Genomic DNA, 23,059 nt, shown 5'->3' with positions numbered 1-23,059 from the left:
AGGGATTTCTATGAAAATAAGCGATATTTCAGGTTAAAAACGGGGATTTCTATGAAAATAAGCGATATTTAAGGTTAAAAACGGGGATTTCTATGAAAATAAGCGATATTTTAGGGGAAAAACAGGGATTTCTATGAAAATAAGCGATATTTAAGGTTAAAAACAGGGATTTCTATGAAAATAAGTGATATTTAAGGTTAAAAACGGGGATTTCTATGAAAATAAGCGATATTTAAGGTTAAAAACAGGGATTTCTATGAAAATAAGCGATATTTAAGGTTAAAAACGGGGATTTCTATGAAAATAAGCGATATTTTATTGGAAATACAGGGATTTCTATGAAAATAAGCGATATTTTAGGTTAAAAACAGGGATTTCTATGAAAATAAGCGATATTTAAGGTTAAAAACAGGGATTTCTATGAAAATAAGCGATATTTAAGGTTAAAAACAGGGATTTCTATGAAAATAAGCGATATTTCAGGCTAAAAACGGGGATTTCTATGAAAATAAGCGATATTTAAGGTTAAAAACGGGGATTTCTATGAAAATAAGCGATATTTTAGGTTAAAAACAGGGATTTCTATGAAAATAAGCGATATTTAAGGTTAAAAACGGGGATTTCTATGAAAATAAGCGATATTTAAGGTTAAAAACGGGGATTTCTATGAAAATAAGCGATATTTTAGTGGAAAAACAGGGATTTCTATGAAAATAAGCGATATTTAAGGTTAAAAATAGGGATTTCTATGAAAATAAGCGACATTTAAGGTTAAAAACGGGGATTTCTATGAAAATAAGCGATATTTAAGGTTAAAAACAGGGATTTCTATGAAAATAAGCGATATTTTAGTGGAAAAACAGGGATTTCTATGAAAATAAGCGATATTTAAGGTTAAAAATAGGGATTTCTATGAAAATAAGCGATATTTAAGGCTAAAAACGGGGATTTCTATGAAAATAAGCGATATTTAAGGTTAAAAATAGGGATTTCTATGAAAATAAGCGATATTTCAGGTTAAAAACGGGGATTTCTATGAAAATAAGCGATATTTAAGGTTAAAAACAGGGATTTCTATGAAAATAAGCGATATTTAAGGTTAAAAACAGGGATTTCTATGAAAATAAGCGATATATAAGGTTAAAAACGGGGATTTCTATGAAAATAAGCGATATTTAAGGTTAAAAACAGGGATTTCTATGAAAATAAGCGATATTTTATTGGAAAAACAGGGATTTCTATGAAAATAAGCGATATATAAGGTTAAAAACGGGGATTTCTATGAAAATAAGCGATATTTAAGGTTAAAAACGGGGATTTCTATGAAAATAAGCAATATTTAAGGTTAAAAACGGGGATTTCTATGAAAATAAGCGATATTTCAGGTTAAAAACGGGGATTTCTATGAAAATAAGCGACATTTAAGGTTAAAAACGGGGATTTCTATGAAAATAAGCGATATTTTAGTGGAAAAACAGGGATTTCTATGAAAATAAGCGATATTTTAGGGGAAAAACAGGGATTTCTATGAAAATAAGCGATATTTAAGGTTAAAAACAGGGATTTCTATGAAAATAAGCGATATTTAAGGTTAAAAACGGGGATTTCTATGAAAATAAGCGATATTTTAGTGGAAAAACAGGGATTTCTATGAAAATAAGCGATATTTAAGGTTAAAAACAGGGATTTCTATGAAAATAAGCGATATTTAAGGCTAAAAACGGGGATTTCTATGAAAATAAGCGATATTTAAGGTTAAAAACGGGGATTTCTATGAAAATAAGCGATATTTAAGGGGAAAAAACAGGGATTTCTATGAAAATAAGCGATATTTAAGGTTAAAAACAGGGATTTCTATGAAAATAAGCGATATATAAGGTTAAAAACGGGGATTTCTATGAAAATAAGCGATATTTAAGGTTAAAAACAGGGATTTCTATGAAAATAAGCGATATTTTATTGGAAAAACAGGGATTTCTATGAAAATAAGCGATATATAAGGTTAAAAACGGGGATTTCTATGAAAATAAGCGATATTTAAGGTTAAAAACGGGGATTTCTATGAAAATAAGCAATATTTAAGGTTAAAAACGGGGATTTCTATGAAAATAAGCGATATTTCAGGTTAAAAACGGGGATTTCTATGAAAATAAGCGACATTTAAGGTTAAAAACGGGGATTTCTATGAAAATAAGCGATATTTTAGTGGAAAAACAGGGATTTCTATGAAAATAAGCGATATTTTAGGGGAAAAACAGGGATTTCTATGAAAATAAGCGATATTTAAGGTTAAAAACAGGGATTTCTATGAAAATAAGCGATATTTAAGGTTAAAAACGGGGATTTCTATGAAAATAAGCGATATTTTAGTGGAAAAACAGGGATTTCTATGAAAATAAGCGATATTTAAGGTTAAAAACAGGGATTTCTATGAAAATAAGCGATATTTAAGGCTAAAAACGGGGATTTCTATGAAAATAAGCGATATTTAAGGTTAAAAACGGGGATTTCTATGAAAATAAGCGATATTTAAGGGGAAAAACAGGGATTTCTATGAAAATAAGCGATATTTAAGGTTAAAAACAGGGATTTCTATGAAAAGAAGCGATATTTTAGGGTTAAAAACGGGGATTTCTATGAAAATAAGCGATATTTAAGGTTAAAAACGGGGTTTTCTATGAAAATAAGCGATATTTTAGTGGAAAAACAGGGATTTCTATGAAAATAAGCGATATTTAAGGTTAAAAACAGGGATTTCTATGAAAATAAGCGATATTTAAGGTTAAATACGGGGATTTCTATGAAAATAAGCGATATATAAGGTTAAAAACGGGGATTTCTATGAAAATAAGCGATATTTAAGGGGAAAAACAGGGATTTCTATGAAAATAAGCGATATTTATGGTTAAAAATAGGGATTTCTATGAAAATAAGCGATATTTAAGGCTAAAAACAGGGATTTCTATGAAAATAAGCGATATTTTAGGTTAAAAACAGGGATTTCTATGAAAATAAGCGATATTTAAGGTTAAAAACAGGGATTTCTATGAAAATAAGCGATATTTTAGGGTTAAAAACGGGGATTTCTATGAAAATAAGCGATATTTTAGGTTAAAAACAGGGATTTCTATGAAAATAAGCGATATTTAAGGTTAAAAACGGGGATTTCTATGAAAATAAGCGATATTTAAGGTTAAAAACGGGGATTTCTATGAAAATAAGCGATATTTTAGTGGAAAAACAGGGATTTCTATGAAAATAAGCGATATTTAAGGTTAAAAATAGGGATTTCTATGAAAATAAGCGATATTTAAGGTTAAAAATAGGGATTTCTATGAAAATAAGCGACATTTAAGGTTAAAAACGGGGATTTCTATGAAAATAAGCGATATTTAAGGTTAAAAACGGGGATTTCTATGAAAATAAGCGATATTTTAGTGGAAAAACAGGGATTTCTATGAAAATAAGCGATATTTAAGGCTAAAAACGGGGATTTCTATGAAAATAAGCGATATTTAAGGCTAAAAACGGGGATTTCTATGAAAATAAGCGATATTTAAGGTTAAAAATAGGGATTTCTATGAAAATAAGCGATATTTCAGGTTAAAAACGGGGATTTCTATGAAAATAAGCGATATTTAAGGTTAAAAACAGGGATTTCTATGAAAATAAGCGATATATAATGTTAAAAACGGGGATTTCTATGAAAATAAGCGATATTTAAGGTTAAAAACAGGGATTTCTATGAAAATAAGCGATATTTTATTGGAAAAACAGGGATTTCTATGAAAATAAGCGATATTTAAGGTTAAAAACAGGGATTTCTATGAAAATAAGCGATATTTAAGGTTAAAAACGGGGATTTCTATGAAAATAAGCAATATTTAAGGTTAAAAACGGGGATTTCTATGAAAATAAGCGATATTTCAGGTTAAAAACGGGGATTTCTATGAAAATAAGCGATATTTAAGGTTAAAAACGGGGATTTCTATGAAAATAAGCGATATTTAAGGTTAAAAACGGGGATTTCTATGAAAATAAGCGATATTTTAGTGGAAAAACAGGGATTTCTATGAAAATAAGCGATATTTTAGGGGAAAAACAGGGATTTCTATGAAAATAAGCGATATTTAAGGTTAAAAACAGGGATTTCTATGAAAATAAGCGATATTTCAGGTTAAAAACAGGGATTTCTATGAAAATAAGCGATATTTAAGGCTAAAAACGGGGATTTCTATGAAAATAAGCGATATTTAAGGTTAAAAACGGGGATTTCTATGAAAATAAGCGATATTTAAGGGGAAAAACAGGGATTTCTATGAAAATAAGCGATATTTCAGGTTAAAAACAGGGATTTCTATGAAAAGAAGCGATATTTTAGGGTTAAAAACGGGGATTTATATGAAAATAAGCGATATTTAAGGTTAAAAACGGGGATTTCTATGAAAATAAGCTATATTTAAGGTTAAAAACGGGGATTTCTATGAAAATAAGCGATAATTAAGGTTAAAAACGGGGATTTCTATGAAAATAAGCGATATTTAAGGTTAAAAACGGGGATTTCTATGAAAATAAGCGATATTTTATTGGAAAAACAGGGATTTCTATGAAAATAAGCGATATATAAGGTTAAAAACGGGGATTTCTATGAAAATAAGCGATATTTAAGGTTAAAAACGGGGATTTCTATGAAAATAAGCAATATTTAAGGTTAAAAACGGGGATTTCTATGAAAATAAGCGATATTTCAGGTTAAAAACGGGGATTTCTATGAAAATAAGCGATATTTTAGTGGAAAAACAGGGATTTCTATGAAAATAAGCGATATTTTAGGGGAAAAACAGGGATTTCTATGAAAATAAGCGATATTTAAGGTTAAAAACAGGGATTTCTATGAAAATAAGCAATAATTAAGGTTAAAAACAGGGATTTCTATGAAAATAAGCGATATTTAAGGTTAAAAACGGGGATTTCTATGAAAATAAGCGATATTTAAGGTTAAAAACAGGGATTTCTATGAAAATAAGCGATATTTAAGGTTAAAAACAGGGATTTCTATGAAAATAAGCGATATTTAAGGTTAAAAACAGGGATTTCTATGAAAATAAGCGATATTTCAGGCTAAAAACGGGGATTTCTATGAAAATAAGCGATATTTTAGGTTAAAAACAGGGATTTCTATGAAAATAAGCGATATTTAAGGTTAAAAACGGGGTTTTCTATGAAAATAAGCGATATTTTAGTGGAAAAACAGGGATTTCTATGAAAATAAGCGATATTTAAGGTTAAAAACAGGGATTTCTATGAAAATAAGCGATATTTAAGGTTAAATACGGGGATTTCTATGAAAATAAGCGATATATAAGGTTAAAAACGGGGATTTCTATGAAAATAAGCGATATTTAAGGGGAAAAACAGGGATTTCTATGAAAATAAGCGATATTTTAGGGTTAAAAACGGGGATTTCTATGAAAATAAGCGATATTTAAGGTTAAAAACGGGGATTTCTATGAAAATAAGCGATATTTAAGGTTAAAAACGGGGATTTCTATGAAAATAAGCGATAATTAAGGTTAAAAACGGGGATTTCTATGAAAATAAGCGATATTTAAGGTTAAAAACGGGGATTTCTATGAAAATAAGCGATATTTTATTGGAAAAACAGGGATTTCTATGAAAATAAGCGATATATAAGGTTAAAAACGGGGATTTCTATGAAAATAAGCGATATTTCAGGTTAAAAACGGGGATTTCTATGAAAATAAGCAATATTTAAGGTTAAAAACGGGGATTTCTATGAAAATAAGCGATATTTAAGGTTAAAAACGGGGATTTCTATGAAAATAAGCGATATTTAAGGTTAAAAACAGGGATTTCTATGAAAATAAGCGATATTTAAGGTTAAAAACAGGGATTTCTATGAAAATAAGCGATATTTAAGGTTAAAAACGGGGATTTCTATGAAAATAAGCGATATTTCAGGTTAAAAACGGGGATTTCTATGAAAATAAGCGACATTTAAGGGGAAAAACGGGGATTTCTATGAAAATAAGCGACATTTAAGGGGAAAAACGGGGATTTCTATGAAAATAAGCGATATTTAAGGGGAAAAAACGGGGATTTCTATGAAAATAAGCAATAATTAAGGTTAAAAACGGGGATTTCTATGAAAATAAGCGATATTTAAGGTTAAAAACGGGGATTTCTATGAAAATAAGCGATAATTAAGGTTAAAAACGGGGATTTCTATGAAAATAAGCGATATTTAAGGTTAAAAACGGGGATTTCTATGAAAATAAGCGATATTTTATTGGAAAAACAGGGATTTCTATGAAAATAAGCGATATTTAAGGTTAAAAACAGGGATTTCTATGAAAATAAGCGATATTTAAGGTTAAAAACAGGGATTTCTATGAAAATAAGCGATATTTAAGGTTAAAAACAGGGATTTCTATGAAAATAAGCGATATTTCAGGCTAAAAACAAGGATTTCTATGAAAATAAGCGATATTTAAGGTTAAAAACGGGGATTTCTATGAAAATAAGCGATATTTAAGGTTAAAAACAGGGATTTCTATGAAAATAAGCGATATTTTAGGTTAAAAACAGGGATTTCTATGAAAATAAGCGATATTTAAGGTTAAAAACGGGGATTTCTATGAAAATAAGCGATATTTAAGGTTAAAAACAGGGATTTCTATGAAAATAAGCGATATTTAAGGTTAAAAATAGGGATTTCTATGAAAATAAGCGACATTTAAGGTTAAAAACGGGGATTTCTATGAAAATAAGCGATATTTAAGGTTAAAAACGGGGATTTCTATGAAAATAAGCGATATTTTAGTGGAAAAACAGGGATTTCTATGAAAATAAGCGATATTTAAGGTTAAAAACAGGGATTTCTATGAAAATAAGCGATATTTAAGGCTAAAAACGGGGATTTCTATGAAAATAAGCGATATTTAAGGTTAAAAATAGGGATTTCTATGAAAATAAGCGATATTTCAGGTTAAAAACGGGGATTTCTATGAAAATAAGCGATATTTAAGGTTAAAAACAGGGATTTCTATGAAAATAAGCGATATTTAAGGCTAAAAACGGGGATTTCTATGAAAATAAGCGATATTTAAGGTTAAAAACAGGGATTTCTATGAAAATAAGCGATATTTAAGGCTAAAAACGGGGATTTCTATGAAAATAAGCGATATTTAAGGTTAAAAACAGGGATTTCTATGAAAATAAGCGATATTTAAGGTTAAAAACAGGGATTTCTATGAAAATAAGCGATATTTAAGGTTAAAAACGGGGATTTCTATGAAAATAAGCGATATTTTAGTGGAAAAACAGGGATTTCTATGAAAATAAGCGATATTTAAGGTTAAAAATAGGGATTTCTATGAAAATAAGCGATATTTAAGGCTAAAAACGGGGATTTCTATGAAAATAAGCGATATTTAAGGTTAAAAACAGGGATTTCTATGAAAATAAGCGATATTTAAGGTTAAAAACAGGGATTTCTATGAAAATAAGCGATATTTCAGGTTAAAAACGGGGATTTCTATGAAAATAAGCAATATTTAAGGTTAAAAACGGGGATTTCTATGAAAATAAGCGATATTTAAGGTTAAAAACGGGGATTTCTATGAAAATAAGCGATATTTTAGTGGAAAAACAGGGATTTCTATGAAAATAAGCGATATTTAAGGTTAAAAACGGGGATTTCTATGAAAATAAGCGATAATTAAGGTTAAAAACAGGGATTTCTATGAAAATAAGCGATATTTAAGGTTAAAAACGGGGATTTCTATGAAAATAAGCGATATTTTAGTGGAAAAACAGGGATTTCTATGAAAATAAGCGATATATAAGGTTAAAAACGGGGATTTCTATGAAAATAAGCGATATTTAAGGTTAAAAATAGTGATTTCTATGAAAATAAGCGATATTTCAGGTTAAAAACGGGGATTTCTATGAAAATAAGCGATATTTAAGGTTAAAAACGGGGATTTCTATGAAAATAAGCGATATTTAATGTTAAAAACGGGGATTTCTATGAAAATAAGCGATATTTAAGGTTAAAAACGGGGATTTCTATGAAAATAAGCAATATTTTATTGGAAAAACAGGGATTTCTATGAAAATAAGCGATATTTAAGGTTAAAAACGGGGATTTCTATGAAAATAAGCGATATTTAAGGTTAAAAACAGGGATTTCTATGAAAATAAGCAACATTTAAGGTTAAAAACGGGGATTTCTATGAAAATAAGCGATAATTAAGGTTAAAAACGGGGATTTCTATGAAAATAAGCGATATTTAAGGTTAAAAACGGGGATTTCTATGAAAATAAGCGATATTTAAGGTTAAAAACGGGGATTTCTATGAAAATAAGCGATATTTTAGTGGAAAAACAGGGATTTCTATGAAAATAAGCGATATTTAAGGTTAAAAACGGGGATTTCTATGAAAATAAGCGATATTTAAGGTTAAAAACGGGGATTTCTATGAAAATAAGCGATATTTCAGGTTAAAAACAGGGATTTCTATGAAAATAAGCGATATTTAAGGTTAAAAACGGGGATTTCTATGAAAATAAGCGATATTTAAGGTTAAAAACAGGGATTTCTATGAAAATAAGCGATATTTAAGGCTAAAAACGGGGATTTCTATGAAAATAAGCGATATTTTAGTGGAAAAACAGGGATTTCTATGAAAATAAGCGATATTTAAGGTTAAAAATAGGGATTTCTATGAAAATAAGCGATATTTAAGGCTAAAAACGGGGATTTCTATGAAAATAAGCGATATTTAAGGTTAAAAATAGGGATTTCTATGAAAATAAGCGATATTTCAGGTTAAAAACGGGGATTTCTATGAAAATAAGCGATATTTAAGGTTAAAAACAGGGATTTCTATGAAAATAAGCGATATTTAAGGCTAAAAACGGGGATTTCTATGAAAATAAGCGATATTTTAGGTTAAAAACAGGGATTTCTATGAAAATAAGCGATATTTTAGTGGAAAAACAGGGATTTCTATGAAAATAAGCGATATTTAAGGTTAAAAATAGGGATTTCTATGAAAATAAGCGATATTTAAGGCTAAAAACGGGGATTTCTATGAAAATAAGCGATATTTTAGGTTAAAAACAGGGATTTCTATGAAAATAAGCGATATTTAAGGTTAAAAACAGGGATTTCTATGAAAATAAGCGATATTTAAGGTTAAAAACAGGGATTTCTATGAAAATAAGCGATATTTCAGGTTAAAAACGGGGATTTCTATGAAAATAAGCGATATTTAAGGTTAAAAACGGGGATTTCTATGAAAATAAGCGATATTTTAGGGGAAAAACAGGGATTTCTATGAAAATAAGCGATATTTAAGGTTAAAAACAGGGATTTCTATGAAAATAAGCGATATTTAAGGTTAAAAACAGGGATTTCTATGAAAATAAGCGATAATTAAGGTTAAAAACAGGGATTTCTATGAAAATAAGCGATATTTAAGGTTAAAAACGGGGATTTCTATGAAAATAAGCGATATTTTATTGGAAATACAGGGATTTCTATGAAAATAAGCGATATTTAAGGTTAAAAACGGGGATTTCTATGAAAATAAGCGATATTTAAGGTTAAAAATAGTGATTTCTATGAAAATAAGCGATATTTCAGGTTAAAAACGGGGATTTCTATGAAAATAAGCGATATTTAAGGTTAAAAACGGGGATTTCTATGAAAATAAGCGATATTTAAGGTTAAAAACGGGGATTTCTATGAAAATAAGCGATATTTAAGGTTAAAAATAGTGATTTCTATGAAAATAAGCGATATTTCAGGTTAAAAACGGGGATTTCTATGAAAATAAGCGATATTTCAGGTTAAAAACGGGGATTTCTATGAAAATAAGCGATATTTAAGGTTAAAAACGGGGATTTCTATGAAAATAAGCGATAATTAAGGTTAAAAACGGGGATTTCTATGAAAATAAGCGATATTTAAGGTTAAAAACGGGGATTTCTATGAAAATAAGCAATATTTTATTGGAAAAACAGGGATTTCTATGAAAATAAGCGATATATAAGGTTAAAAACGGGGATTTCTATGAAAATAAGCGATATTTAAGGTTAAAAACAGGGATTTCTATGAAAATAAGCAACATTTAAGGTTAAAAACGGGGATTTCTATGAAAATAAGCGATAATTAAGGTTAAAAACGGGGATTTCTATGAAAATAAGCGATATTTAAGGTTAAAAACGGGGATTTCTATGAAAATAAGCGATATTTAAGGTTAAAAACGGGGATTTCTATGAAAATAAGCGATATTTTAGTGGAAAAACAGGGATTTCTATGAAAATAAGCGATATTTAAGGTTAAAAACGGGGATTTCTATGAAAATAAGCGATATTTAAGGTTAAAAACGGGGATTTCTATGAAAATAAGCGATATTTAAGGTTAAAAACGGGGATTTCTATGAAAATAAGCGATATTTAAGGTTAAAAACAGGGATTTCTATGAAAATAAGCGATATTTAAGGTTAAAAAACGGGGATTTCTATGAAAATAAGCGATATTTTAGTGGAAAAACAGGGATTTCTATGAAAATAAGCGATATTTAAGGTTAAAAATAGGGATTTCTATGAAAATAAGCGATATTTAAGGCTAAAAACGGGGATTTCTATGAAAATAAGCGATATTTAAGGTTAAAAATAGGGATTTCTATGAAAATAAGCGATATTTCAGGTTAAAAACGGGAATTTCTATGAAAATAAGCGATATTTAAGGTTAAAAACAGGGATTTCTATGAAAATAAGCGATATTTAAGGCTAAAAACGGGGATTTCTATGAAAATAAGCGATATTTTAGGTTAAAAACAGGGATTTCTATGAAAATAAGCGATATTTTAGTGGAAAAACAGGGATTTCTATGAAAATAAGCGATATTTAAGGTTAAAAATAGGGATTTCTATGAAAATAAGCGATATTTAAGGCTAAAAACGGGGATTTCTATGAAAATAAGCGATATTTTAGGTTAAAAACAGGGATTTCTATGAAAATAAGCGATATTTAAGGTTAAAAACAGGGATTTCTATGAAAATAAGCGATATTTAAGGTTAAAAACGGGGATTTCTATGAAAATAAGCGATATTTAAGGTTAAAAACGGGGATTTCTATGAAAATAAGCGATATTTAAGGTTAAAAACGGGGATTTCTATGAAAATAAGCGATATTTAAGGTTAAAAACGGGGATTTCTATGAAAATAAGCGATATTTAAGGTTAAAAACAGGGATTTCTATGAAAATAAGCGATATTTAAGGTTAAAAACAGGGATTTCTATGAAAATAAGCGATAATTAAGGTTAAAAACAGGGATTTCTATGAAAATAAGCGATATTTAAGGTTAAAAACGGGGATTTCTATGAAAATAAGCGATATTTTATTGGAAATACAGGGATTTCTATGAAAATAAGCGATATATAAGGTTAAAAACGGGGATTTCTATGAAAATAAGCGATATTTAAGGTTAAAAACGGGGATTTCTATGAAAATAAGCGATATTTCAGGTTAAAAACGGGGATTTCTATGAAAATAAGCGATATTTAAGGTTAAAAACGGGGATTTCTACGAAAATAAGCGATATTTCAGGTTAAAAACGGGGATTTCTATGAAAATAAGCGATATTTTAGTGGAAAAACAGGGATTTCTATGAAAATAAGCGATATTTTAGGGGAAAAACAGGGATTTCTATGAAAATAAGCGATATTTAAGGTTAAAAACAGGGATTTCTATGAAAATAAGCAATAATTAAGGTTAAAAACAGGGATTTCTATGAAAATAAGCGATATTTAAGGTTAAAAACAGGGATTTCTATGAAAATAAGCGATATTTAAGGTTAAAAACGGGGATTTCTATGAAAATAAGCGATATTTAAGGTTAAAAACAGGGATTTCTATGAAAATAAGCGATATTTAAGGTTAAAAACAGGGATTTCTATGAAAATAAGCGATATTTTAGGTTAAAAACAGGGATTTCTATGAAAATAAGCGATATTTCAGGCTAAAAACGGGGATTTCTATGAAAATAAGCGATATTTTAGGTTAAAAACAGGGATTTCTATGAAAATAAGCGATATTTAAGGTTAAAAACGGGGTTTTCTATGAAAATAAGCGATATTTTAGTGGAAAAACAGGGATTTCTATGAAAATAAGCGATATTTAAGGTTAAAAACAGGGATTTCTATGAAAATAAGCGATATTTAAGGTTAAATACGGGGATTTCTATGAAAATAAGCGATATATAAGGTTAAAAACGGGGATTTCTATGAAAATAAGCGATATTTAAGGGGAAAAACAGGGATTTCTATGAAAATAAGCGATATTTTAGGGTTAAAAACGGGGATTTCTATGAAAATAAGCGATATTTAAGGTTAAAAACGGGGATTTCTATGAAAATAAGCGATATTTAAGGTTAAAAACGGGGATTTCTATGAAAATAAGCGATAATTAAGGTTAAAAACGGGGATTTCTATGAAAATAAGCGATATTTAAGGTTAAAAACGGGGATTTCTATGAAAATAAGCGATATTTAAGGTTAAAAACGGGGATTTCTATGAAAATAAGCAATATTTTATTGGAAAAACAGGGATTTCTATGAAAATAAGCGATATATAAGGTTAAAAACGGGGATTTCTATGAAAATAAGCGATATTTAAGGTTAAAAACAGGGATTTCTATGAAAATAAGCAACATTTAAGGTTAAAAACGGGGATTTCTATGAAAATAAGCGATAATTAAGGTTAAAAACGGGGATTTCTATGAAAATAAGCGATATTTAAGGTTAAAAACGGGGATTTCTATGAAAATAAGCGATATTTTAGTGGAAAAACAGGGATTTCTATGAAAATAAGCGATATTTAAGGTTAAAAATAGGGATTTCTATGAAAATAAGCGATATTTAAGGCTAAAAACGGGGATTTCTATGAAAATAAGCGATATTTAAGGTTAAAAACGGGGATTTCTATGAAAATAAGCGATATTTTAGTGGAAAAACAGGGATTTCTATGAAAATAAGCGATATTTAAGGTTAAAAACGGGGATTTCTATGAAAATAAGCGATATTTAAGGTTAAAAACGGGGATTTCTATGAAAATAAGCGATATTTAAGGTTAAAAACGGGGATTTCTATGAAAATAAGCGATATTTAAGGTTAAAAACAGGGATTTCTATGAAAATAAGCGATATTTAAGGTTAAAAACGGGGATTTCTATGAAAATAAGCGATATTTTAGTGGAAAAACAGGGATTTCTATGAAAATAAGCGATATTTAAGGTTAAAAATAGGGATTTCTATGAAAATAAGCGATATTTAAGGCTAAAAACGGGGATTTCTATGAAAATAAGCGATATTTAAGGTTAAAAATAGGGATTTCTATGAAAATAAGCGATATTTCAGGTTAAAAACGGGAATTTCTATGAAAATAAGCGATATTTAAGGTTAAAAACAGGGATTTCTATGAAAATAAGCGATATTTAAGGCTAAAAACGGGGATTTCTATGAAAATAAGCGATATTTTAGGTTAAAAACAGGGATTTCTATGAAAATAAGCGATATTTTAGTGGAAAAACAGGGATTTCTATGAAAATAAGCGATATTTAAGGTTAAAAATAGGGATTTCTATGAAAATAAGCGATATTTAAGGCTAAAAACGGGGATTTCTATGAAAATAAGCGATATTTTAGGTTAAAAACAGGGATTTCTATGAAAATAAGCGATATTTAAGGTTAAAAACAGGGATTTCTATGAAAATAAGCGATATTTAAGGTTAAAAACAGGGATTTCTATGAAAATAAGCGATATTTCAGGTTAAAAACGGGGATTTCTATGAAAATAAGCGATATTTAAGGTTAAAAACGGGGATTTCTATGAAAATAAGCGATATTTTAGGGGAAAAAACAGGGATTTCTATGAAAATAAGCGATATTTAAGGTTAAAAACAGGGATTTCTATGAAAATAAGCGATATTTAAGGTTAAAAACAGGGATTTCTATGAAAATAAGCGATAATTAAGGTTAAAAACAGGGATTTCTATGAAAATAAGCGATATTTAAGGTTAAAAACGGGGATTTCTATGAAAATAAGCGATATTTTATTGGAAATACAGGGATTTCTATGAAAATAAGCGATATATAAGGTTAAAAACGGGGATTTCTATGAAAATAAGCGATATTTAAGGTTAAAAACGGGGATTTCTATGAAAATAAGCGATATTTCAGGTTAAAAACGGGGATTTCTATGAAAATAAGCGATATTTAAGGTTAAAAACGGGGATTTCTACGAAAATAAGCGATATTTAAGGTTAAAAACGGGGATTTCTATGAAAATAAGCGATATTTTAGTGGAAAAAACAGGGATTTCTATGAAAATAAGCGATATTTTAGGGGAAAAACAGGGATTTCTATGAAAATAAGCGATATTTAAGGTTAAAAACAGGGATTTCTATGAAAATAAGCAATAATTAAGGTTAAAAACAGGGATTTCTATGAAAATAAGCGATATTTAAGGTTAAAAACAGGGATTTCTATGAAAATAAGCGATATTTAAGGTTAAAAACGGGGATTTCTATGAAAATAAGCGATATTTTAGGTTAAAAACAGGGATTTCTATGAAAATAAGCGATATTTAAGGTTAAAAACAGGGATTTCTATGAAAATAAGCGATATTTAAGGTTAAAAACAGGGATTTCTATGAAAATAAGCGATATTTCAGGTTAAAAACGGGGATTTCTATGAAAATAAGCGATATTTAAGGTTAAAAACGGGGATTTCTATGAAAATAAGCGATATTTTAGGGGAAAAACAGGGATTTCTATGAAAATAAGCGATATTTAAGGTTAAAAACAGGGATTTCTATGAAAATAAGCGATATTTAAGGTTAAAAACAGGGATTTCTATGAAAATAAGCGATAATTAAGGTTAAAAACAGGGATTTCTATGAAAATAAGCGATATTTAAGGTTAAAAACGGGGATTTCTATGAAAATAAGCGATATTTTATTGGAAATACAGGGATTTCTATGAAAATAAGCGATATATAAGGTTAAAAACGGGGATTTCTATGAAAATAAGCGATATTTAAGGTTAAAAACGGGGATTTCTATGAAAATAAGCGATATTTCAGGTTAAAAACGGGGATTTCTATGAAAATAAGCGATATTTAAGGTTAAAAACGGGGATTTCTACGAAAATAAGCGATATTTAAGGTTAAAAACGGGGATTTCTATGAAAATAAGCGATATTTTAGTGGAAAAACAGGGATTTCTATGAAAATAAGCGATATTTTAGGGGAAAAACAGGGATTTCTATGAAAATAAGCGATATTTAAGGTTAAAAACAGGGATTTCTATGAAAATAAGCAATAATTAAGGTTAAAAACAGGGATTTCTATGAAAATAAGCGATATTTAAGGTTAAAAACAGGGATTTCTATGAAAATAAGCGATATTTAAGGTTAAAAACGGGGATTTCTATGAAAATAAGCGATATTTAAGGTTAAAAACAGGGATTTCTATGAAAATAAGCGATATTTAAGGTTAAAAACAGGGATTTCTATGAAAATAAGCGATATTTTAGGTTAAAAACAGGGATTTCTATGAAAATAAGCGATATTTCAGGCTAAAAACGGGGATTTCTATGAAAATAAGCGATATTTTAGGTTAAAAACAGGGATTTCTATGAAAATAAGCGATATTTAAGGTTAAAAACGGGGTTTTCTATGAAAATAAGCGATATTTTAGTGGAAAAACAGGGATTTCTATGAAAATAAGCGATATTTTAGGTTAAAAACAGGGATTTCTATGAAAATAAGCGATATTTAAGGTTAAATACGGGGATTTCTATGAAAATAAGCGATATATAAGGTTAAAAACGGGGATTTCTATGAAAATAAGCGATATTTAAGGGGAAAAACAGGGATTTCTATGAAAATAAGCGATATTTTAGGGTTAAAAACGGGGATTTCTATGAAAATAAGCGATATTTAAGGTTAAAAACGGGGATTTCTATGAAAATAAGCGATATTTAAGGTTAAAAACGGGGATTTCTATGAAAATAAGCGATAATTAAGGTTAAAAACGGGGATTTCTATGAAAATAAGCGATATTTAAGGTTAAAAAACGGGGATTTCTATGAAAATAAGCGATATTTTATTGGAAAAACAGGGATTTCTATGAAAATAAGCGATATATAAGGTTAAAAACGGGGATTTCTATGAAAATAAGCGATATTTAAGGTTAAAAACGGGGATTTCTATGAAAATAAGCAATATTTAAGGTTAAAAACGGGGATTTCTATGAAAATAAGCGATATTTAAGGTTAAAAACGGGGATTTCTATGAAAATAAGCGATATTTAAGGTTAAAAACAGGGATTTCTATGAAAATAAGCGATATTTCAGGTTAAAAACAGGGATTTCTATGAAAATAAGCGATATTTAAGGTTAAAAACAGGGATTTCTATGAAAATAAGCGATATTTAAGGTTAAAAACAGGGATTTCTATGAAAATAAGCGATATTTCAGGTTAAAAACGGGGATTTCTATGAAAATAAGCGATATTTAAGGTTAAAAACGGGGATTTCTATGAAAATAAGCGATATTTTAGGGGAAAAACAGGGATTTCTATGAAAATAAGCGATATTTAAGGTTAAAAACAGGGATTTCTATGAAAATAAGCGATATTTAAGGTTAAAAACAGGGATTTCTATGAAAATAAGCGATAATTAAGGTTAAAAACAGGGATTTCTATGAAAATAAGCGATATTTAAGGTTAAAAACGGGGATTTCTATGAAAATAAGCGATATTTTATTGGAAATACAGGGATTTCTATGAAAATAAGCGATATATAAGGTTAAAAACGGGGATTTCTATGAAAATAAGCGATATTTAAGGTTAAAAACGGGGATTTCTATGAAAATAAGCGATATTTCAGGTTAAAAACGGGGATTTCTATGAAAATAAGCGATATTTAAGGTTAAAAACGGGGATTTCTACGAAAATAAGCGATATTTAAGGTTAAAAACGGGGATTTCTATGAAAATAAGCGATATTTTAGTGGAAAAACAGGGATTTCTATGAAAATAAGCGATATTTTAGGGGAAAAACAGGGATTTCTATGAAAATAAGCGATATTTAAGGTTAAAAACAGGGATTTCTATGAAAATAAGCAATAATTAAGGTTAAAAACAGGGATTTCTATGAAAATAAGCGATATTTAAGGTTAAAAACAGGGATTTCTATGAAAATAAGCGATATTTAAGGTTAAAAACGGGGATTTCTATGAAAATAAGCGATATTTAAGGTTAAAAACAGGGATTTCTATGAAAATAAGCGATATTTAAGGCTAAAAACGGGGATTTCTATGAAAATAAGCGATATTTAAGGTTAAAAACGGGGATTTCTATGAAAATAAGCGATATTTTAGTGGAAAAACAGGGATTTCTATGAAAATAAGCGATATTTAAGGTTAAAAACGGGGATTTCTATGAAAATAAGCGATATTTAAGGTTAAAAACGGGGATTTCTATGAAAATAAGCGATATTTAAGGTTAAAAACGGGGATTTCTATGAAAATAAGCGATATTTAAGGTTAAAAACAGGGATTTCTATGAAAATAAGCGATATTTAAGGTTAAAAACGGGGATTTCTATGAAAATAAGCGATATTTTAGTGGAAAAACAGGGATTTCTATGAAAATAAGCGATATTTAAGGTTAAAAATAGGGATTTCTATGAAAATAAGCGATATTTAAGGCTAAAAACGGGGATTTCTATGAAAATAAGCGATATTTAAGGTTAAAAATAGGGATTTCTATGAAAATAAGCGATATTTCAGGTTAAAAACGGGAATTTCTATGAAAATAAGCGATATTTAAGGTTAAAAACAGGGATTTCTATGAAAATAAGCGATATTTAAGGCTAAAAACGGGGATTTCTATGAAAATAAGCGATATTTTAGGTTAAAAACAGGGATTTCTATGAAAATAAGCGATATTTTAGTGGAAAAACAGGGATTTCTATGAAAATAAGCGATATTTAAGGTTAAAAATAGGGATTTCTATGAAAATAAGCGATATTTAAGGCTAAAAACGGGGATTTCTATGAAAATAAGCGATATTTTAGGTTAAAAACAGGGATTTCTATGAAAATAAGCGATATTTAAGGTTAAAAACAGGGATTTCTATGAAAATAAGCGATATTTAAGGTTAAAAACAGGGATTTCTATGAAAATAAGCGATATTTCAGGTTAAAAACGGGGATTTCTATGAAAATAAGCGATATTTAAGGTTAAAAACGGGGATTTCTATGAAAATAAGCGATATTTTAGGGGAAAAACAGGGATTTCTATGAAAATAAGCGATATTTAAGGTTAAAAACAGGGATTTCTATGAAAATAAGCGATATTTAAGGTTAAAAACAGGGATTTCTATGAAAATAAGCGATAATTAAGGTTAAAAACAGGGATTTCTATGAAAATAAGCGATATTTAAGGTTAAAAACGGGGATTTCTATGAAAATAAGCGATATTTTATTGGAAATACAGGGATTTCTATGAAAATAAGCGATATATAAGGTTAAAAACGGGGATTTCTATGAAAATAAGCGATATTTAAGGTTAAAAACGGGGATTTCTATGAAAATAAGCGATATTTCAGGTTAAAAACGGGGATTTCTATGAAAATAAGCGATATTTAAGGTTAAAAACGGGGATTTCTACGAAAATAAGCGATATTTAAGGTTAAAAACGGGGATTTCTATGAAAATAAGCGATATTTTAGTGGAAAAACAGGGATTTCTATGAAAATAAGCGATATTTTAGGGGAAAAACAGGGATTTCTATGAAAATAAGCGATATTTAAGGTTAAAAACAGGGATTTCTATGAAAATAAGCAATAATTAAGGTTAAAAACAGGGATTTCTATGAAAATAAGCGATATTTAAGGTTAAAAACAGGGATTTCTATGAAAATAAGCGATATTTAAGGTTAAAAACGGGGATTTCTATGAAAATAAGCGATATTTTAGGTTAAAAACAGGGATTTCTATGAAAATAAGCGATATTTAAGGTTAAAAACAGGGATTTCTATGAAAATAAGCGATATTTAAGGTTAAAAACAGGGATTTCTATGAAAATAAGCGATATTTCAGGTTAAAAACGGGGATTTCTATGAAAATAAGCGATATTTAAGGTTAAAAACGGGGATTTCTATGAAAATAAGCGATATTTTAGGGGAAAAACAGGGATTTCTATGAAAATAAGCGATATTTAAGGTTAAAAACAGGGATTTCTATGAAAATAAGCGATATTTAAGGTTAAAAACAGGGATTTCTATGAAAATAAGCGATAATTAAGGTTAAAAACAGGGATTTCTATGAAAATAAGCGATATTTAAGGTTAAAAACGGGGATTTCTATGAAAATAAGCGATATTTTATTGGAAATACAGGGATTTCTATGAAAATAAGCGATATATAAGGTTAAAAACGGGGATTTCTATGAAAATAAGCGATATTTAAGGTTAAAAACGGGGATTTCTATGAAAATAAGCGATATTTCAGGTTAAAAACGGGGATTTCTATGAAAATAAGCGATATTTAAGGTTAAAAACGGGGATTTCTACGAAAATAAGCGATATTTAAGGTTAAAAACGGGGATTTCTATGAAAATAAGCGATATTTTAGTGGAAAAACAGGGATTTCTATGAAAATAAGCGATATTTTAGGGGAAAAACAGGGATTTCTATGAAAATAAGCGATATTTAAGGTTAAAAACAGGGATTTCTATGAAAATAAGCAATAATTAAGGTTAAAAACAGGGATTTCTATGAAAATAAGCGATATTTAAGGTTAAAAACAGGGATTTCTATGAAAATAAGCGATATTTAAGGTTAAAAACGGGGATTTCTATGAAAATAAGCGATATTTAAGGTTAAAAACAGGGATTTCTATGAAAATAAGCGATATTTAAGGTTAAAAACAGGGATTTCTATGAAAATAAGCGATATTTTAGGTTAAAAACAGGGATTTCTATGAAAATAAGCGATATTTCAGGCTAAAAACGGGGATTTCTATGAAAATAAGCGATATTTTAGGTTAAAAACAGGGATTTCTATGAAAATAAGCGATATTTAAGGTTAAAAACGGGGTTTTCTATGAAAATAAGCGATATTTTAGTGGAAAAACAGGGATTTCTATGAAAATAAGCGATATTTTAGGTTAAAAACAGGGATTTCTATGAAAATAAGCGATATTTAAGGTTAAATACGGGGATTTCTATGAAAATAAGCGATATATAAGGTTAAAAACGGGGATTTCTATGAAAATAAGCGATATTTAAGGGGAAAAACAGGGATTTCTATGAAAATAAGCGATATTTTAGGGTTAAAAACGGGGATTTCTATGAAAATAAGCGATATTTAAGGTTAAAAACGGGGATTTCTATGAAAATAAGCGATATTTAAGGTTAAAAACGGGGATTTCTATGAAAATAAGCGATAATTAAGGTTAAAAACGGGGATTTCTATGAAAATAAGCGATATTTAAGGTTAAAAACGGGGATTTCTATGAAAATAAGCGATATTTTATTGGAAAAACAGGGATTTCTATGAAAATAAGCGATATATAAGGTTAAAAACGGGGATTTCTATGAAAATAAGCGATATTTAAGGTTAAAAACGGGGATTTCTATGAAAATAAGCAATATTTAAGGTTAAAAACGGGGATTTCTATGAAAATAAGCGATATTTAAGGTTAAAAACGGGGATTTCTATGAAAATAAGCGATATTTAAGGTTAAAAACAGGGATTTCTATGAAAATAAGCGATATTTCAGGTTAAAAACAGGGATTTCTATGAAAATAAGCGATATTTAAGGTTAAAAACAGGGATTTCTATGAAAATAAGCGATATTTAAGGTTAAAAACAGGGATTTCTATGAAAATAAGCGATATTTCAGGTTAAAAACGGGGATTTCTATGAAAATAAGCGATATTTAAGGTTAAAAACGGGGATTTCTATGAAAATAAGCGATATTTTAGGGGAAAAACAGGGATTTCTATGAAAATAAGCGATATTTAAGGTTAAAAACAGGGATTTCTATGAAAATAAGCGATATTTAAGGTTAAAAACAGGGATTTCTATGAAAATAAGCGATAATTAAGGTTAAAAACAGGGATTTCTATGAAAATAAGCGATATTTAAGGTTAAAAACGGGGATTTCTATGAAAATAAGCGATATTTTATTGGAAATACAGGGATTTCTATGAAAATAAGCGATATATAAGGTTAAAAACGGGGATTTCTATGAAAATAAGCGATATTTAAGGTTAAAAACGGGGATTTCTATGAAAATAAGCGATATTTCAGGTTAAAAACGGGGATTTCTATGAAAATAAGCGATATTTAAGGTTAAAAACGGGGATTTCTACGAAAATAAGCGATATTTAAGGTTAAAAACGGGGATTTCTATGAAAATAAGCGATATTTTAGTGGAAAAACAGGGATTTCTATGAAAATAAGCGATATTTTAGGGGAAAAACAGGGATTTCTATGAAAATAAGCGATATTTAAGGTTAAAAACAGGGATTTCTATGAAAATAAGCAATAATTAAGGTTAAAAACAGGGATTTCTATGAAAATAAGCGATATTTAAGGTTAAAAACAGGGATTTCTATGAAAATAAGCGATATTTAAGGTTAAAAACGGGGATTTCTATGAAAATAAGCGATATTTAAGGTTAAAAACAGGGATTTCTATGAAAATAAGCGATATTTAAGGTTAAAAACAGGGATTTCTATGAAAATAAGCGATATTTTAGGTTAAAAACAGGGATTTCTATGAAAATAAGCGATATTTCAGGCTAAAAACGGGGATTTCTATGAAAATAAGCGATATTTTAGGTTAAAAACAGGGATTTCTATGAAAATAAGCGATATTTAAGGTTAAAAACGGGGTTTTCTATGAAAATAAGCGATATTTTAGTGGAAAAACAGGGATTTCTATGAAAATAAGCGATATTTTAGGTTAAAAACAGGGATTTCTATGAAAATAAGCGATATTTAAGGTTAAATACGGGGATTTCTATGAAAATAAGCGATATATAAGGTTAAAAACGGGGATTTCTATGAAAATAAGCGATATTTAAGGGGAAAAACAGGGATTTCTATGAAAATAAGCGATATTTTAGGGTTAAAAACGGGGATTTCTATGAAAATAAGCGATATTTAAGGTTAAAAACGGGGATTTCTATGAAAATAAGCGATATTTAAGGTTAAAAACGGGGATTTCTATGAAAATAAGCGATAATTAAGGTTAAAAACGGGGATTTCTATGAAAATAAGCGATATTTAAGGTTAAAAACGGGGATTTCTATGAAAATAAGCGATATTTTATTGGAAAAACAGGGATTTCTATGAAAATAAGCGATATATAAGGTTAAAAACGGGGATTTCTATGAAAATAAGCGATATTTAAGGTTAAAAACGGGGATTTCTATGAAAATAAGCAATATTTAAGGTTAAAAACGGGGATTTCTATGAAAATAAGCGATATTTAAGGTTAAAAACGGGGATTTCTATGAAAATAAGCGATATTTAAGGTTAAAAACAGGGATTTCTATGAAAATAAGCGATATTTCAGGTTAAAAACAGGGATTTCTATGAAAATAAGCGATATTTAAGGTTAAAAACAGGGATTTCTATGAAAATAAGCGATATTTAAGGTTAAAAACAGGGATTTCTATGAAAATAAGCGATATTTCAGGTTAAAAACGGGGATTTCTATGAAAATAAGCGATATTTAAGGTTAAAAACGGGGATTTCTATGAAAATAAGCGATATTTTAGGGGAAAAACAGGGATTTCTATGAAAATAAGCGATATTTAAGGTTAAAAACAGGGATTTCTATGAAAATAAGCGATATTTAAGGTTAAAAACAGGGATTTCTATGAAAATAAGCGATAATTAAGGTTAAAAACAGGGATTTCTATGAAAATAAGCGATATTTAAGGTTAAAAACGGG

At 28.7% G+C, this 23,059-nt stretch overlaps 1 long non-coding RNA gene across 50 annotated transcripts in view; it reads left to right on the top strand.

Moving 5' to 3' along the window:
* LOC125687855 (uncharacterized) overlaps positions 1–23,059 on the top strand; it is a 93,169-nt gene that overhangs the window by 36,751 nt on the left and 33,359 nt on the right. For 34 of the 50 annotated variants that reach the window (XR_007374486.1, XR_007374496.1, XR_007374449.1 and 31 more), the window contains 2 exons: positions 812–3,889; positions 7,583–7,787. This is a non-coding gene — a long non-coding RNA (uncharacterized LOC125687855). Of the gene's footprint in view, positions 1–524; positions 3,890–4,340; positions 5,326–5,613; positions 5,696–6,270; positions 6,886–7,582; positions 7,788–7,992; positions 8,157–15,089; positions 16,157–23,059 lie in introns of all 50 variants that reach the window. The other 16 variants (XR_007374452.1, XR_007374461.1, XR_007374451.1 and 13 more) reach the window with 16 other exon arrangements.

Source organism: Lagopus muta, unplaced genomic scaffold (assembly GCF_023343835.1).
Source record: "Lagopus muta isolate bLagMut1 unplaced genomic scaffold, bLagMut1 primary scaffold_93, whole genome shotgun sequence".
In the NCBI taxonomy this organism is placed as follows: domain Eukaryota; kingdom Metazoa; phylum Chordata; class Aves; order Galliformes; family Phasianidae; genus Lagopus; species Lagopus muta.
The sequence above is the reverse complement of the archived record's forward strand: the minus strand, read 5'-3'. Positions and strand labels throughout refer to the sequence as shown.